The following is an 18,120-nucleotide window of genomic DNA, read 5'->3' on the forward strand; positions in this document are numbered from 1 at the left end:
AATTATGAACAACAAAGTGACAACAAATAAATATCCATCAACAAGTGAACCTAAAAATTAAGTCAGAATCAACTGGTGAATATAATAGAAGCAGGGGCATAGAAAGGGAATGGACTGACAATTCTTGGGGGGAAGGGGGTGGGGGGGGTGCGGGAAGAGATTGGACAAAAATCTTAGACCTATGGATGAGGACAGTGGGGGGGGGGAGGTAAGGGCATGGGGTGGGGTGGGAACCAGGTGGAGGGGAGCTATGGGGGGAAAAAAGAGGAACATCTGTAATAATCCGAACAATAAAGATTTATTTTAAAAAAACTGGCCAGGGCAAGATATTTATTATTATTATTATTATTATTATTATTATTATTTTAAATATATTTTTATTGATTTCAGAGAAGAAGGGAGAGGGAGAGATAGAAACATCAATGATGAGAATCATTGATCAGCTGCTTCCTGCCCGCCCCCTACTGGGAATCAAGCCTGCAACCCAGGCATGTGCCCTTGACTGGAGTCAAACCCGGGACCCTTCAGTTCCCAAGCTGACGTTCTATCCACTGAGCCAAACCAGCTAGAGCTGTTTTTCTTTTTAAAAAAATTATCTTTATTGTTGAAAGTGGTAATACCAAAAAAAAAAGAAAGAAAGTAGTAATTCCGATGTGCCCTTCCCCTCCCCTCATTGACTCGCTCCACCCTGACCCTACCCTTCAATTTGTTTCATCAGTGTTTTGTAGTTTTTAGTGTACAGACCTTTCACCTACTTGGTTATTGTAAAAGAGATTATTTTCTTAATTTCTTTTTCACAGCCTGCCTAGTGGTCCTGGCAGGTCTGTCTCTTGCTTCATGCTTCAACAGTGTTTGGACAGAGAAGACCTGGGGACTCTCCATCTTCCAACTTTCTCTCCAATTGCAACCTCCTGGAACTCTTCTCAGCTATCCCTTACTCTGGGACGAGACAAATCCATTTTGTGTTGTGTGTTTAGCCCCTTATTGCTGACCAACCGTGAGTCCTCAGATTCATCACAGTTATTCCCCTGAGATGAAGAATGTTGTCAATTGCCTGGGCAACCTGCATCCCCTGGCCTCCAAGGCCTCCTTCTTTCTCTTGGCTTCTATTTCCATGGCAGCAGTGTGACTTTGGAGGATTTGGGCCACTTCTGCGAGTTGAACAAAAAGAAGTAAAAGGGCGCTGAGCATCTCTAGAAGAAGCAGAACCAGCCTGGTGGCCATGCTTTCTTCTAGGGCTTACAGAAGCTGTCCCAAGATGAATGGGGTAGAATCCACCAGGCCATGGGAGCTGCCATGGCTCTACAGGACAACCTGAACCAGGCCCTTTGGGTCTGCATGCCCTGGATTCTGCCCTCATAGACCCCATCTTTATGGCTTCCTGGAGAGCCACTTCCTAGATGAGGAGGTGAAAGTCAAGAGGATGGTCAACTACCTGCCTAAACTCCCCAGGCTGGTTGTCCCTCACTCTGGGATGGGCGAGTGTCTCTTCAAAAAGGCTTACTCTCAAGTACTACAAGGAGCCTCCAAAGCCCACCAGCCTTTGAGGGGCCCATCGGCATCCCCTGTGTTGGGACTTCTCTCTCAGCCTCTCCCAGCAGCTATGAGGCAGCTTTTAAAAATGTATGTATTTTTATTGATTTCAGAGAGTAAGAGGTGGAAATATCAATGATGAGAGAGAATCATTGATAGGCTGCCTCCTGCACGCCCCACACTGGAGATGGAGCCCGCAATCCTGGCATGTGTCCTGACCGGGATTTCAACCTTGACCTCCTGGTTCATAGGTTGACACTCAATCACTGAGCCATGCCAGCCAGGCTGAGCCGGTTTTTTAACCACTCTGGAGCTGTCTCCCAAGCCATGGACCAAGTAGAAACAATAAAGCTTTTTGCAGCCCCGGCTGGTTTGGCTCAGTGGCTAGAGCATCGGCCTGTGGACTGAATGGTCCCTGGTTCGATTCTGGTCAAGGGAACATTCTCAGAGAGTGTGCAGGAAGCAGTGGATCAATGATTCTCTTTCATCATTGATGTTTCTATCTCTCTCCCTCTCCCTTCCTATCTGAAATAAATAAAAAATATATTTTAAAAATGTTTTTTGTTGTTGTTTAAATTAACCTTTTTAGTTTGAGATAACCATAGATTTACATGGATTTTAGGTAATAATACAAAGAGATCCATTTACCCTTTACCTAGTGTCCCCCAATAAATGTCTTGCAAAACTATGGTACATGATCACAACCAGGGTATTGACATTGATACTGTCAGGATACAGAACAAAATAATGTTGCATTTTAGACTCACACTCTAGAATGTTATATATATGGAATTATACAGTATGTAAAGTTTGGGGATTCGCTTTATCTTTTTTTCACTCAGACCAGTTCTCCAGAAATTCATCCCACTTGTGATATGTATCAATAGTTTTGCTTCTTTTCACTGCCACGTGGTATTGTGTGGTTCTTTTTGGCTTTGAACTGGACCATTTAATAAATTATGCTGGCCAAACTGGTTACCTATGTGAAATAATTTAAAAAAAATTTTTTTATCCCATAATCATAGGCAAAAATAAATTTCAACTGTATAAAAGGCTCAAGTGAAACAAAGCTGTTTTACAGAAGACCACATATACCATAGTTAATGTCACCTTCCTGAACAAGAACAAAAAGTCCAAAAAACACAAGGGCACTTTGGCTAATCCCATACAAACAGAAAACATTTGGTAAAATATGTCAACATAGAGATCACATCGCTCGAAAATAATATTTCTAACAAGGTTCATTTCCAGACCATATAAAAAATTCATGTAAACCAACAAGCCATTTGAAGAAGAAAAAAAAGGTAATCGAGAGAAAGGTCACCACAGACAAAGCCAGGACATCCAACAAACCCACAACACTGGCGACGGCGCCTCCCTGAGGACGAGGATGCCTGGTCCCTCTGTCCTCTCCGTCACCGGTCGCTGTCGCCGTCGCCACAATAACAAACCCAAGGAAACCTGACACTCACTTCCTCAGACGCCTGAATGCAAGATGAAAGCAGGGCCAGGCCCTGTCACCGCCCCAGAGCGCACACGCCATCCCTCCGACACTGCTAATGGCGCCGACCGCCCAACACGCGGACCAGACCAGTTGCCACAGCCGCTGGCACCTGCAGGTGGGCGCTTCTGCCCTCCAGATGGAGGCCTGAGGCGCGGGGTAGGCCCCAGGCAGCTCTGGCCCTTCCTCTCCGCCGCCCCAGGCGCTCCCGGCGTCTGCGGACCTGCCAGGCCGCTTGGCCTACCTGAGCCCATGGGCGGTGCGCTCCGCTCAGACCCAGGTCCGCTCATCCACGGTGGTGTCCGGGCCAATGCCACGCGCTCAGGAGGCCCCATAGGAAGCGCCCTGGAGCGAGCGTCATGGCCACAGCGTCAGGCGGCCCCTGAGCACCAGGCGGCTCTTAGCCCTGAGGAGACCCCGGCTGTGAGGGGACACCGGCTGTGAGGAGACCCCGGCTGTGAGGAGACCCCGGCTGTGAGGAGACACTGGCTGTGAGGAGACACTGGCTGTGAGGGGACCCCGGCTGTGAGGAGACCCCGGCTGTGAGGAGACCCCGGCTGTGAGGAGACCCCGGCTGTGAGGAGACACTGGCTGTGAGGAGACCCCGGCTGTGAGGGGACCCCGGCTGTGAGGAGACACTGGCTGTGAGGAAATCCCGGCTGTGAGGGGACCCCGGCTGTGAGGGACCCCGGCTGTGAGGAGACCCCGGCTGTGAGGAGACACTGGCTGTGAGGAAATCCCGGCTGTGAGGGGACCCCGGCTGTGAGGGACCCCGGCTGTGAGGAGACCCCGGCTGTGAGGGACCCCGGCTGTGAGGAGACCCCGGCTGTGAGGAGACCCCGGCTGTGAGGAGACCCCGGCTGTGAGGGACCCCGGCTGTGAGGAGACACTGGCTGTGAGGAGACACTGGCTGTGAGGGGACCCCGGCTGTGAGGAGACCCCGGCTGTGAGGAGACCCCGGCTGTGAGGAGACCCCGGCTGTGAGGAGACACTGGCTGTGAGGAGACACTGGCTGTGAGGGGACCCCGGCTGTGAGGAGACACTGGCTGTGAGGAAATCCCGGCTGTGAGGGGACCCCGGCTGTGAGGGACCCCGGCTGTGAGGAGACCCCGGCTGTGAGGAGACACTGGCTGTGAGGAAATCCCGGCTGTGAGGGGACCCCGGCTGTGAGGGACCCCGGCTGTGAGGAGACCCCGGCTGTGAGGGACCCCGGCTGTGAGGAGACCCCGGCTGTGAGGAGACACCGGCTGTGAGGAGACCCCGGTTGTGAGGGGACCCCGGCTGTGAGGAGACCCCAGCTGTGAGGAGACCCCGGCTGTGAGGAGACACTGGCTGTGAGGAGACCCCGGCTGTGAGGAGACACTGGCTGTGAGGAGAACTGGCTGTGAGGAGACCCCGGCTGTGAGGAGACCCCGGCTGTGAGGAAATCCCGGCTGTGAGGGGACCCCGGCTGTGAGGAGACCCTGGCTGTGAGGGACCCCGGCTGTGAGGAGACCCCGGCTGTGAGGAGACACTGGCTGTGAGGAGACCCCGGCTGTGAGGAGACACTGGCTGTGTGGGGACCCCGGCTGTGAGGAGACACTGGCTGTGAGGAGACCCCGGCTGTGAGGAGACACTGGCTGTGAGGAGACACTGGCTGTGAGGAGACCCCGGCTGTGAGGAGACACTGGCTGTGAGGAGACCCCGGCTGTGAGGAGACACCGGCTGTGAGGAGACACTGGCTGTGAGGAGACCCCGGCTGTGAGGAGACACTGGCTGTGAGGAGAACTGGCTGTGAGGAGACCCCGGCTGTGAGGAGACCCCGGCTGTGAGGAAATCCCGGCTGTGAGGGGACCCCGGCTGTGAGGAGACCCTGGCTGTGAGGGACCCCGGCTGTGAGGAGACCCCGGCTGTGAGGAGACACTGGCTGTGAGGAGACCCCGGCTGTGAGGAGACACTGGCTGTGTGGGGACCCCGGCTGTGAGGAGACACTGGCTGTGAGGAGACCCCGGCTGTGAGGAGACACTGGCTGTGAGGAGACACTGGCTGTGAGGAGACCCCGGCTGTGAGGAGACCCCGGCTGTGAGGAGACCCCGGCTGTGAGGAGACACTGGCTGTGAGGGGACCCCGGCTGTGAGGAGACACTGGCTGTGAGGAGACCCCGGCTGTGAGGGACCCTAACTGTGAGGAGACCCCGGCTGTGAGGAGACACTGGCTGTGAGGAGACCCCGGCTGTGAGGAGACCCCGGCTGTGAGGAGACACTGGCTGTGAGGGGACCCCAACTGTGAGGAAATCCCGGCTGTGAGGAGACCCCAGCTGTGAGGAGACCCGGCTGTGAGGAGACACTAACTGTGAGGAGACCCCGGCTGTGAGGAGACACTGGCTGTGAGGGGACCCCGTCTGTGAGGGGACCCCGGCTGTGAGGAGACACTGGCTGTGAGTAGACCCCGGCTGTGAGGGACCCTAACTGTGAGGAGACCCCGGCTGTGAGGAAACCCCAGCTGTGAGGGGACCCCAGCTGTGAGGAGACACTGGCTGTGAGGAGACCCCGGCTGTGAGGGGACCCCGGCTGTGAGGAGACCCCGGCTGTGAGGAGACCCCGGCTGTGAGGAGACCCGGCTGTGAGGAGACACTGGCTGTGAGGAGACCCCGGCTGTGAGGAGACCCCGGCTGTGAGGAGACCCCGGTTGTGAGGGGACCCCTGCTGTGAGGAGACACTGGCTGTGAGGAGACCCCGGCTGTGAGGGGACCCCGGCTGTGAGGAGACCCCGGCTGTGAGGAGACCCCGGCTGTGAGGGGACCCCGGCTGTGAGGGACCCTAACTGTGAGGAGACCCCGGCTGTGAGGAGACCCCGGCTGTGAGGGGACCCCGGCTGTGAGGAGACCCCGGCTGTGAGGAGACCCCGGCTGTGAGGGACCCCGGCTGTGAGGAGACCCCGGCTGAGGAGACTCTAGCTGTGAGGAGACCCCGGCTGTGAGGAGACCCTGGCTGTGAGGCGGGAAATGGCCGGCATGGGTGCTGACGCTAGACCAAAGATAATTGTTTTTTAAAAGTTTTGAGAGCATTAGGATTGTTTATTCTGTTTGGAAATTTCTATAATGCCTGGCTTAAAAAAAGACCATTAGCCCTGGCCAGGTACTCAGTTGGTTAGAGTGTTGCCTGGATAAACCAAGGTTTTGGGTTCCATCCCTGGTCAGGCACATACAGGAAAACATCTAAGGAATGCATAAATAAGTGGAACAACAAATCGATGTCTCTCTCTTTCTCTCTCCAAATTAATAAGTAAAAAGTAAATCTATTGGTCTATCTTGCACTTTGGATCTCTTACCTATGCGTGCTTTTTTTGTTGTTAATCCTCACCCAAGGATATTTTTTCCATTGATTTTTTAGAAAGAGTGGGAGGGAGGGAGGGGAAGAGAGAGAGAATCATCTAGCATTGGTTGCTTCCCACACGTGCCCACCAGCCAGGGAAATGCATGCTTTTTTAACTTCATGCATTGGTCATTTGGAAAATGTTGGTTCACTGAATTATGCAGATCTTCCAAATGTTAACACGTTCCATTACACAAAACCAAAAAATGATATTTGGTTAATATCACCACTGATCTTGTTGGAAATATGATAAAAGAATGGAAAGCTGTCCCTGGCTGGCTTGTCTAAGTGGCTAGAGTGTTGGACAATGGACTGAAGAGTCCTGGGTTCGATTCTGGTCAAGGACACATACTTTGGTTGCAGGCTCGATCCTAGGCCCTGGTCAGGGTGCGTGCGGGAGGCAGCCAATCCATGTGTCTCTCTCACATTGATGTTTCTCTCTCTGTCTCTCCCTCTCCCTTCCACTGTCTCTAAGTGGAAGAATATCCTCAATAAGGATTAACAAACAAACAACCAAAAATAGTGGAAAGATGTCAAGCTGAAATTTAAAAATGTTGGCAACAAATACTATCAGTTATTTTCCTTGACATGACAGGATTACTTTGTTCATTTTGGAGAAAATGTCTGCCAAATACCCATAGCTGGGAACCATAGCTTGTCTCTCAGTTGTTCTTTCAAGTAAAAACAATGTTCCATGAAAGGAGAGGCTGTGCTCAGCTCACAACTCAATTGCATGAGTGCTTTTTCTCAGACAGCCATTGTACTTCTATATATAAGCAGCAGAAGTGCTTGGCATACTTCACATTTTATCACACAAAATATTAAAAAGTGCCCTAACCGGTTTGGCTCAGTGGATAGAGCGTTGGCCTGTAGACTGAAGGATCCCAGGTTCGATTCTGGTCAAGGGCATGTATCTTGGTTGCAGGCACATCCACAGTAGGGAATGTGCAGGAGGCAGCTGATCGATGTTTCTCTCTCATCGATGTTTCTAACTCTCCATCCCTCTCCCTTCCTCTCTGTAAAAAATCAATAAAATATATTTTAAAAATATTAAAAAGATATGTGCTCAAGTTCAAAATTAATAAAGTCAATTATTTTTCCTGCTTAATAAAGGAGAGTCTTAAGTGAAACTGGCTTTTTCCTTTTCCTTTTTAAACTCTGAGTGTGTGGTAGTGAAGAAAGCAAAGTGTGGCTTCATGTCAATGTCTTGATTCACACCAGGGGGCCAATAACTGAATATTCCATTTGCTTTTACATCATCGGTGCAGATGTTAATATGCTAAAAAAAAAAAAATCAAATTAGAGCTCAGTATTATCATAAAGATAGTTTTAACCTCCCTGACCCCCTAAAAAAACCTCAGGCGTCTGAAGATTACACTTTGAGAACTGCTGCCTTAATCCAACCAGGGTTTCAGCTGATTTGATTGGATTGTAGTCTTTGTGAAGATTGTATATTTAATGCTTATCCTCATTTCTAAAATACAGTCCTGCAGAGGCCCTCAATACCTGGGCTATTTCTCAGAGTGCCTTCTCCTTGGTGGGCCTTGAACTCCAATTTTTGTTACCCCAGTCCTAGCAGACCTTTGAAAGCTGTGCTGAACTTCTCTTCCTCCCAGCAGCTCCTTCTGAACTGGTAAATGCCTTGGTGATGCAAACAGCACCAAATAGTAGGCTCACTTCTCTGTGCTTCTCTTCACTCTGGGATCTTGCTGTGTATGGCAGGTTTATAAAAAATAAAAAATAGCCATGGCCAGTTTGGCTCAGTGGATAGAGTTTCGGCCTGCGGATTGAAAGGTCCCGGGTTTGATTCCGGTCAAGGGCATGTAACTTGGTTGCAGGCACATCCCCAGTGGGGAGTGTGCAAGAGGCAGCTGGTTGATGTTTCTCTCTCATCGATGTTTCTAACTCTCTATCTCTCTCCCTTCCTCCCTGTAAAAAATCAATAAAATATATTTTAAAAAATAAATAAAAATAAAAATAAAGACTGCAATTTTTCATCTACAACATTTGCAATGTGATTTTTTAGCTCTTCCCAATAGAGCTGGAGTCTGTTTCTCCATCCCTTGAATCTTGGTGGTCTTATATCTTGTTTTGCCCAATAGAAGACACAGAAGCAATAATATACCATTTCTGGAACTAGGCCTCAGGAGGCTTGCATGCTTTGATTCTGTCTCAGACCCTTTCCTTGGGAACTGCCATGGGACTAAAACTAAGCTATTCTGCTGGAACATGCCAGACTACGTGAGCCCATCTTAGATCAGCCAACCACCAGCCAACGCACCTGCTGACTCAGAGACATCAGCGTTGTGGCCTCATCTCGCCACCCTCATCCCCACACAGCGGAACCCAAGTTGGGTCTGGCCGTGCAGTGGAGCTATTACACTCATTCTCATCGTGGTGGAGCAGAGTTGCAGCGAGAGTGCCTATGACATCTACTCACAGCTGCTGAGAGAGCGCATCATGTGTGTGTGTTATGGGTTCGATCGGTGACAGTGTGGCCAGCCTGGTTATAGCGCAACTGCTGTTCCTGCAGTCTGAGAGCAACAAGAAGCCCATCCACATGTACATCAACAGACCTGGCAGCATAGTGACCTTGGGCTTGGCCATCTACGACAGGATGCAGTGCATCCTGAACCCCATCTTCACGTGGTGCGTTGGCCAGGCCACCAGCATGGGCTCCCTGCATCTCGCTGTGGGCACCCTAGGCATGCGCCACTCACTCCACAACTCACACATCATGATCCACAAGCCTTCTGGGGGTGCCCGGGGCCAAGTCACAGACATCACCATTCAGGTAGAAGAGATCATAAATTCAAGAAGCAGCTCTACAGCATCTATGCCAAGCACACCAAACAGAGCCTGCAGGCGATTGAGTCAGCCATGGACAAAGACCGTTACATGAGCCCCATGGTGCCCTAGGAGTTTGGCATCTTAGACAAGGCTCTGGTGCTCCCACCTCATGATGGTGAGGATGAGCCTGAACTAGTGCAGAAGGAGCCTGTGACCGCGACAGCACCAGAACCTGCCCCAGTGAGCACTTGAGTGGACATCACCCTCAGGAGGAAAGTTGAGGGGCCAGAACTATAGCTGCTACCCAGTCAGCTCCTTGCTGCTGAGCCTGGAGGAGCCCCTTGAAGCCTTTGGACTTGGAGGTACCCCTAATGGTGGGTATCCTGGCTGAGACACTGTGATTTTAAATTAAATCTTTGGCCATAACCGGTTTGGCTCAGTGGATAGAGCATCAGCCTGCGGACTGAAGGGTCCCAGGTTCGATTCCGGTCAAGGGCATGTACCTTGGTTGCGGGCACATCCCCAGTAGGGGGTGTGTAGGAGGCAGCTGATCGATGTTTCTCTCTCATCGATGTTTCTAACTGTCTATCCCTCTTCTTTCCTCTCTGTCAAAAAATCAATAAAATATATTAAAAAAATAAATTAAATCTTTGTAGTAAAATTTTAAAAAATCAGAACTTAAAATATGTATAACACCTCTTACTCTCACCTCTTAAAACTCATCTCAAGCCTTTGTTTGGGGAGAAAGATCTGAACTTTGTCTCCTGTCTCCTTATCTGACTACCTTATAATTAAATCCTTTTCTCTGCAAAAGACCATTGCATCAGAACTTGGTCTTTGTGTTGAGTGGTGGTCAATGAGCCCACTTGCTCAGTTGGGTTACAATTTTGCTGTATAACAGTTAACAGCAAAAGTCAGTTGATAACTTGGTGCTTTGGTTGCTGTTTGATATCTTCCAGCACTTATTTCACAATTTGATCAGCAGTTTTATTGTTACTGGCAGGAGGATTGACCTGAAAAATTACTAGAAGCAAAACATCCTTGATAACCTTGTTTTTTCTAATATTTTCATTAATATTTAAAAAAATATTTTGGGGTTATTTTAATATGTTGATTTTAACTCCTTGTCCCACCAATGTACCTTGTCTATTATAGGCTGTTCAATTTGTTTAATTCATTCTTATAATGATTTCTTCCTTAAGTTGTCTAGACTTTCCCCCTTGAGCTCATATTCCCCTGGGATATTTGCCATCTTGGCTGGCAGACTTGTGAGGAAGGGCTAATGCTCAGGTCCTAGCATATGCCCCGCTGAAGAATTGGGCTTCTGTATGAGATATAGATCAAAGATTTTTCCAATGTTAAAATCATCCACAGCGGTACAACTCCCTTTTGGAGAGCTCTCTTGCTAGCTTAGAAGCATTTTGCCTTTCAGATTTTGAAGTGGCAGAGTAAATGCTAGGATCCAGGCCGTCTGCCTGTACCTATGTTGAAAGTTGATGCCCCAACCTGTTGACATTCAACTGGTTGCTGTTTTCTGCCCTTAAGCAGTAATAAGGGCAAGCAATGAACTGTCTCACGTAATGATGTAATATTGAGGGAGAGCGAGTTACAGACCTAAAAACTCTCCCCTTCCCTATTTCCTATCCACAGTTTATGGCAGTGATGGCGAACCTTTTGAGCTCAGCGTGTCAGCATTTTGAAAAAACCCTAACTTAACTCTGGTGCCGTGTCACATATAGAAATTTTTTGATATTTGCAACCATAGTAAAACAAAGACTTATATATTTTTTAAATATTTTATTGATTTTTTTTACAGAGAGGAAGGGAGAGAGATAGAGAGTTAGAAACATCGATGAGAGAGAAACATCGATCAGCCACCTCCTGCACATCTACCACTGGGGATTTGCCCGCAACCCAGGTACATGCTCTTGACCAGAATAGAACCGGGGACCTTTCAGTCCGCAGGCCGATGCTCTATCCACTGAGCCAAACCGGTTTCGGCAAGATATATATATATATATATATATAATATATTTTATTAATTTTTTACAGAGAGGAAGGGAGAGGGATTGAGAGAAACATCGATGAGAGAGAAACATCAATCAGCCGCCTCCTGCACACTCCCTACTGGGGATGTGCCTGCAACCAAGGTACATGCCCTTGACCGGAATTGAACCTGGGACCCTTGAGTCTGCAGGCTGATGCTCTATCCACTGAGCCAAACCGGTTAGGGCAAGACTTATATTTTTTGATATTTATTTTATACTAGAGGCCTGGCACACAAAATTTGTGCACTGGGGGGGAGGGTCCCTCAGCCCGGCCTGTGCCCTCTCACAGTCTGGGACCCCTCGGGGGATGTCCACCTGCTGGCTTAGGCCTGCTCCCCAGGGGGGATTGGGCCTAAGCTGACAGTCAGACATTCCTCTGGCAGCCCGGGAGCCCTTGGGGGATGTCCACTTGCTGGCGGGAAGCAGGCCTAAGCTGCAGTCAGACATCCTTAGCGCTGCTGAGGCGGGAGAGGCTCCCGCCACCACCGCTATGCTGGCAGCCATCAGCCTAGTTTTTGGGTGAGCAGAGCGCACTGACCACCAGGGGACATCTCCTGCACTGAGCGTCTGCCCCCTGGTGGTCAGTGTGTGTCATAGTGACCAGTCATTCCCAGTCGTTCTGCTGTTAGGGTCAATTTGCATATTACCCTTTTATTATATAGGATATTTAAATGCCATTTAACAAAGAAAAATCAACCAATAAAATGAGTTCGCGTGTCACCTCTGACACGTGTCATAGGTTTGCCATCACTGGTTTATGGTCCTCTGTCACTCTGTGCTCCTTCCACCACCCTCCACTCATACTCCAAACACACACTAGGAATCTATCATCCATTTTCCAGGAATTTCCCCGTGTTCCACTGTTAATTTTTTTTAATATAGTTTATTTTTAAAAAATATTTTTTCATTGATTTCAGAGAGGAAGGAAGAGATAGATAGATCAATGATGAAAGAGAATCATTGATTGGCTGCCTCTTGCACACCCACACTGAGGATGGAACCCACAACCTGGGCATATACCCTGACCAGGAATCAAACCATGATCTCCTGGTTCATAGATCGATGCTCAACCACTGAGTCATGCTGGCTAGCATATCTTCTTTATCCTAGTAAAAATCATTTATGCAAGGGTCTGTTTCTAGTACATCTTGTTCCTTTAATGACTGTCTATACTCTAAACCAGTGATTCTCAACTTGTGGGTCGCGACCCCTTTGGGGGTCGAACGACCCTTTCACAGGGGTCGCCTAAGACCATCGGAAAAAACACATATATCATTACATATTGTTTTTGTGATTAATCACTATGCTTTAATTATGTTCAATTTGTAACAATGAAATTGGGGGTCACCACTACATGAGGAACTGTATTAAAGGGTCGCGGCATTGGGAAGGTTGAGAACCACTGCAAACCATACAATTACCATAACCTTAGAATTGTTATATTTGACAATGGAAATGCTCCCCTTTACTTTTTTTTTTTTGTCAAGCTTCTCATTCTGATGATTATTTTTTCCTCCAGATGATCTTTAAAATAATTTTGTCCAGTTTTCAAGAAATACTATTGAAATTTTGATTGGAACTGTTCTAAAACTCCAAAAGAACTTGGAAAAGATTGACATTTTGACAGTATCAAAATGATAGCTTTTTTTTCAGGCATCCAGTATGACTTACATTTATTTATTTCTATTTTTAAAAAAATGTTTTTATTGCCAGCACCGGTTTGGCTCGGTGGATAGAGCGTCGGCCTGCGGACTGAAAGGTCCCAGGTTTGATTCTGGTCAAGGGCATGTATCTTGGTTGCGGGCACATCCCCAGTAGGGAGTGTGCAGGAGGCAGCTGATCAGTGTTTCTAACTCTCTATCCCTCTCCCTTCCTCTCTGTAAAAAATCAATAAAATATATTTTTTAAAAAATGTTTTTATTGATTTCAGAGTGGAAGGGAGAGTGAGAGATAGAAACATCGATGAGAGACAATCATCCATCGATCAGCTGCCTCCTGCATGGCCCCTACTGGGGATTGAGCCCGCAACTCCCAAAACCCAAGCATATGTCCTGACAGGAATTGAACCATGACTTCCTGGTTCATGGATCAATGCTCACCCACTGAGCCACACCAGCTGGGTTGATTTACATTTATTCACATTAGCTTTTATTATCTCTTAGTAAAGTCTGTCTTGCTTTTTTGTGATGTCATCTCATTTTCTTTCCTTATTTCTCCATATCTTGGGAAATAGAGAGTGAGAAAACTAGCATATGAGTCCCTACTATGACTTGATCATTAAGATGTTTTACAATGTTTTCTTCTTCTTCTTCCTCTTCTTCTTCTTCTTCTTCTTCTTCTTCTTCTTCTCCTTCTCCTTCTCCTTCTCCTTCTCCTTCTCCTTCTCCTTCTCCTTCTCCTTCTCCTTCTCCTTCTCCTTCTCCTCCTTCTCCTTCTCCTTCTCCTTCTCCTCCTTCTCCTTCTCCTTCTCCTTCTTCTCCTTCTTCTTCCCTTTCCCTTCCCCTCCCCCTCCCACTCCCCCTCCCCCTTCCCTTCTTCTTCTTCTTCTTCTTCTTTTTTTATTTTTATTTTTTTTAATTAAATCTTTATTGTTCAGATTATTACATTTGTTCCTCTTCCCCCCCCCATAACTCCCCTCCTCCCAGTTCCCTCCCCACCCTCCGCCCTCACTCCCCACCCACTGTCCTCTTCCATAGGTGCACGATTTTTGTCCAGTCTCTTTCCGCATCTCCCACACCCCTTTCCCCCCCAAGAATAGTCAGTCCATTCCCTTTCTATGTCCCTGATTCTATTATGATCACCAGATTATTTATTCATTTGATTCTTAGATTCACTTGTTGATAGGTGCATAATTTGTTGTTCATAATTTGTATCTTTACCTTTTTTTTTTCTTCTTCCTCTTCTTAAAGGATACCTTTCAGCATTTCATATAATACTGGTTTGGTGGTGATGAACTCCTTTAGCTTTTCCTTATCTGTGAAGCTCTTTATCTGACCTTCAGTTCTGAATGATAGCTTTGCTGGATAAAGTAATCTTGGTTGTAGGTTCTTGGTATTCATCACTTTGAATATTTCTTGCCATTCCCTTCTGGCCTGCAAAGTTTCTGTTGAGAAATCAGCTGACAGTCGTATGGGTATTCCCTTGTAGGTAACTGGGTTTCTTTCTCTTGCTGCTTTTAAGATTCTCTCTTTGTCTTTTGCTCTTGGCATTTTAATTATGATGTGTCTTGGTGTGGTCCTCTTTGGATTCCTTTTGTTTGGGGTTCTCTGCGCTTCCTGGACCTGTAGGTCTATTTCTTTCACCAGGTAGGGGAAGTTTTCTGTCATTATTTCTTTAAATAGGTTTTCCATATCTTGCTCTCTCTCATCTTCTGGCACCCCTATATTTCTGATGTTGGTGCGCTTGAAGCTGTCCCAGAAGCTCCTTACACTATCTTCGTATTTTCGGATTCTTTTTTCATTTTGCTTTTCCAGTTGGGTGTTTTTTGCTTCTTCGCATTTCGAATCTTTGACTTGATTCTTGTGCTCCTCTGGTCTGCTGTTGGGTGTCTGTATAATATTCTTTATTTCAGTCAGTGTATGCTTAATTTCTAGTTGGTTCTTTATCACAACATCGAGGGTCTCATTAGATTTCTTGAGGATCTCACTACATTTATCGGCGGTCTCACCAGTCTTTTCGAGGGCCTTACTAAGTTTATCGGCAGCTTCTAGACAATTCTTAAGAGACCTTAAAAGTGTGGTCCTGAACTCAATATCCTCCATTGACAGTTTTGTCCTGTTTCTTTGTCTCCGCATTTTTTATGCTTTCTTGGTACACCCCCTAGTGGTCTTTGTGTGCAGTCTTGTTGCCTTTAAGCCTTGATTGATGTCGGCAATACCCTGGGGGTGATTTGACCTCCAGGCTAACTGGCTATGAGAGTCCGCTGTGTCTGCAGTGGGAGGGCTTCTGTGCTGGATCTCTAGGGCGGTGCTAATCTAGCATTTGCCTGAGGCTATCCGGCAAATGGTTCTGTGCAGGGCTTGGGCGGGGCGGTTCCCCGGGGATCTACAGGGCGGCCGGAGCGAGCAGTTATGGCTGCTCTCAGTTCCTTCCCCAGGGGCTCTGCCTCTCAGAGTCCCAGCAATGGCTGCAAACCTCGGAGAGAAAGCTGCCTTCGAGTTCCGACCGAAGCCAGACAGTCCCGATTCTCCCGTTTGAGTCTTGGTCCCCAGAGACTCGCCCGGATCTGGAGCTCAGAGTCTGAAACTCCCTCCCGATTGAAAACAACAACAGCGCCCTCCTCCGCCAGCCCGCTCTGCGCACGCACTCCGCACCTGAGTATTTCACTTCAGCACTGCGCCTCCTCTGAGTCTGGGTATGATATTCTCTTTCCTCCTAGTTGTAGAATTTCCACTCAGCCAGCCTTCCTGTGGTTTTGGATGATGTCCGTTCTGTCCTTTAGTTATATCTCTGAAGTGGTTGTTCGAGGCAGCGACCTCCAGCGTTAACCTATGCCGCCATCTTGGTTTTTCTTCTTCTTCTTCTTCTTCTTCTTCTTCTTCTTCTTCTTCTTCTTCTTCTTCTTCTTCTTCTTCTTCTTCTTCTTCTTCTTCTTCTCCTTCTCCTCCTCCTCCTCCTCCTCCTCCTCCTCCTCCTCCTCCTCCTCCTCCTCCTCCTCCTCTTCACCTTTTTTACTTCATTTTCATAGCTATGCTAAAGTGGGTTATATAATTCATATTTTATTTTAGGGAACTTAAATGAGAGAAGATAGGCAAATAACAACATAAGCTGTGGCTAAGAGGAGGTTTGATTGTACCTAAGTTGGTACTGCAGGTGTGAAGCACTGTTAAACTCTGTTTCTGGGCAATTTTCAGGGCCCTTGTCAGGTGTCTCTGCCCTTAAACTGTGGCTGAGGGAAACTCCTCCAGACTTTCTAGATCTGGTTGATGTCAACTCTGGGATCCACTCCCTTCCCCTCTAGCCAACTAGTAACATCAGCAGTGGCTGAGGCAAGATTCTATATTCCCATTGTCTCTCTCTATTAGAAAGTTCACTGAAACTATAGCTCTGTCCACTTTCTGCTCTTTCTTCCATCTATTGCTCCTCAATGGCAAACTAATTTGTAGCAAACAGCATTTTGATTGTTTTACTTTCCTCAGCTCAAAGTCCTTAACTCTGTAAAAATGTTTGTGTAGCCCAGCTAGCATGGCTCAGTAGTTGAGCATATGAACCAGGAGGTCATGGTTCAATTCCCAGTCAGGGCACATGTGGGTTTGATCCCCAGTGTGGGACTTGTAGGAGGCAGCCGGTCAATGATTCTCTCTCATCATTGATGTTTCTATCTCTCTCTCTCTCCCTCTCCCTTCCTCTCTGAAATCAATAAAAATATATTTTTAGAAATGTTTATGTAATAACAGAAAAAAATCAATATATAAAATGTTTATATGATCTGAGTGATTGCTCATCTACTAATTTACAGAGTATTTGTTCTGAACCAAACACTACCTATGTAGAGTGGTAAAGGGACCATAGTCTATCCTCATGGAATTTATGTAGTTGGAGAGGCTGACAAATAAATGGAAAACTTCAAGTCAATGGGAAAGATTATATTTATATATTCTAAGATATATATGTACACACATATGTATACACAAAAGAATAAAATCAGAAATGCTCTATTATAAGTGGCAATCTTCAACTGGCATTTAAAACTTCTTTTTGGTCTTTTCCAAGTTTACGCTAATAATAATGTATAACATAAATGATAGAAAACATTTAAAAGCCCAGCTGGTGTGGCTCAGTGGTTGAGTGGTGACCTATGAACCAGAAGATCATGGTTCAATTCCCAGTCAGGGCACATGTTGGACGTGTGGGCTCGATTCCCAGTAGGGGATGTGCAGAAGGCAGCTGATCAAGGATTATTTCTCATCATTAATGTTTCTGTCTCTCTCTCCCTCTCTGAAATCAATAAAATATTTTAAAATAAATAAAAGTTAAACATATAAGGACTCCCACTGACCAAATGTGAGACAACTAGAAGCCTGGTGCACAAAATTTGTGCACGGGTGTGGGGGGTCCCTCAGCCCAGTCTGCACCCTCTCCAATCCGGGTCCCCTCGGGGGATGTCCGAGTACTGGCAGTCAGACATACCTCTTGCAATCCAGGACTGCTGGCTCTACCCTTTTATTAGTATAGATTTGATCAATAATGTAGATTATAGTGGCCACAGATTATAATACATCAAATACAATGATACTAATCTTTTGTTGTTGTTAATCCACACTTGAGGACATTTTTTTCATTGTTTAGAGAGAGTGAAATGGAGGGGGAGAGACAGCGAGAGTTAGAAACATTAATGTGAGAGAGACACATAGATTGGCCTCTGGCACATGCCCCAACCAGGGCCAGGGATTGAGCCTGCAACTGAGGTATGCGCCCTGGACTGGAATTGAACCCAGGAACCTTCAGTCTGGGGGACAACGCTCCAACTCTTGGGACAAAATGGCTAGGACAATACGAATCTTTCTTTTTTTTTTTTTTTAAAAAAAAAGAATTTTCTTTTAAGTCCAGTTGCTCTTTTTGTTTAAAAGTATTTTTATTGATTTCAGAGAGGAAGGGAGAGGGAGAGGGAAATGGAAACATCAATGATGAGAGAGAATCATTGATTGGCTGCCTCTCGCCCATACCTGCAACCCGGGCATATGCCCTGACCGGGAATCGAACCGGTGATCTCTTGATTCCTGGGTCAACACTCAATCACTAAGCCATACCCAGCTGGGCAATACTAGTCTTTTTAAAGAGAGGAGGGGGAGGGAGACAAGCTCTTTACAGAAGATTATCAACTCATGAATATAGAAGGAATAATATGTTGAGAAAAATCCCCATTTGCAACCACCATATTAATAAATGGATTCAG

General features: G+C 47.2%; 1 pseudogene; it reads left to right on the plus strand.

Moving 5' to 3' along the window:
- Positions 1-8,616: 8,616 nt before the first annotated feature.
- On the plus strand, positions 8,617-9,523 carry LOC132241702 (ATP-dependent Clp protease proteolytic subunit, mitochondrial-like; annotated as a pseudogene).
- Positions 9,524-18,120: the final 8,597 nt, after the last annotated feature.

Source organism: Myotis daubentonii, chromosome 9, assembly GCF_963259705.1.
Source record: "Myotis daubentonii chromosome 9, mMyoDau2.1, whole genome shotgun sequence".
NCBI classification, from domain to species: domain Eukaryota; kingdom Metazoa; phylum Chordata; class Mammalia; order Chiroptera; family Vespertilionidae; genus Myotis; species Myotis daubentonii.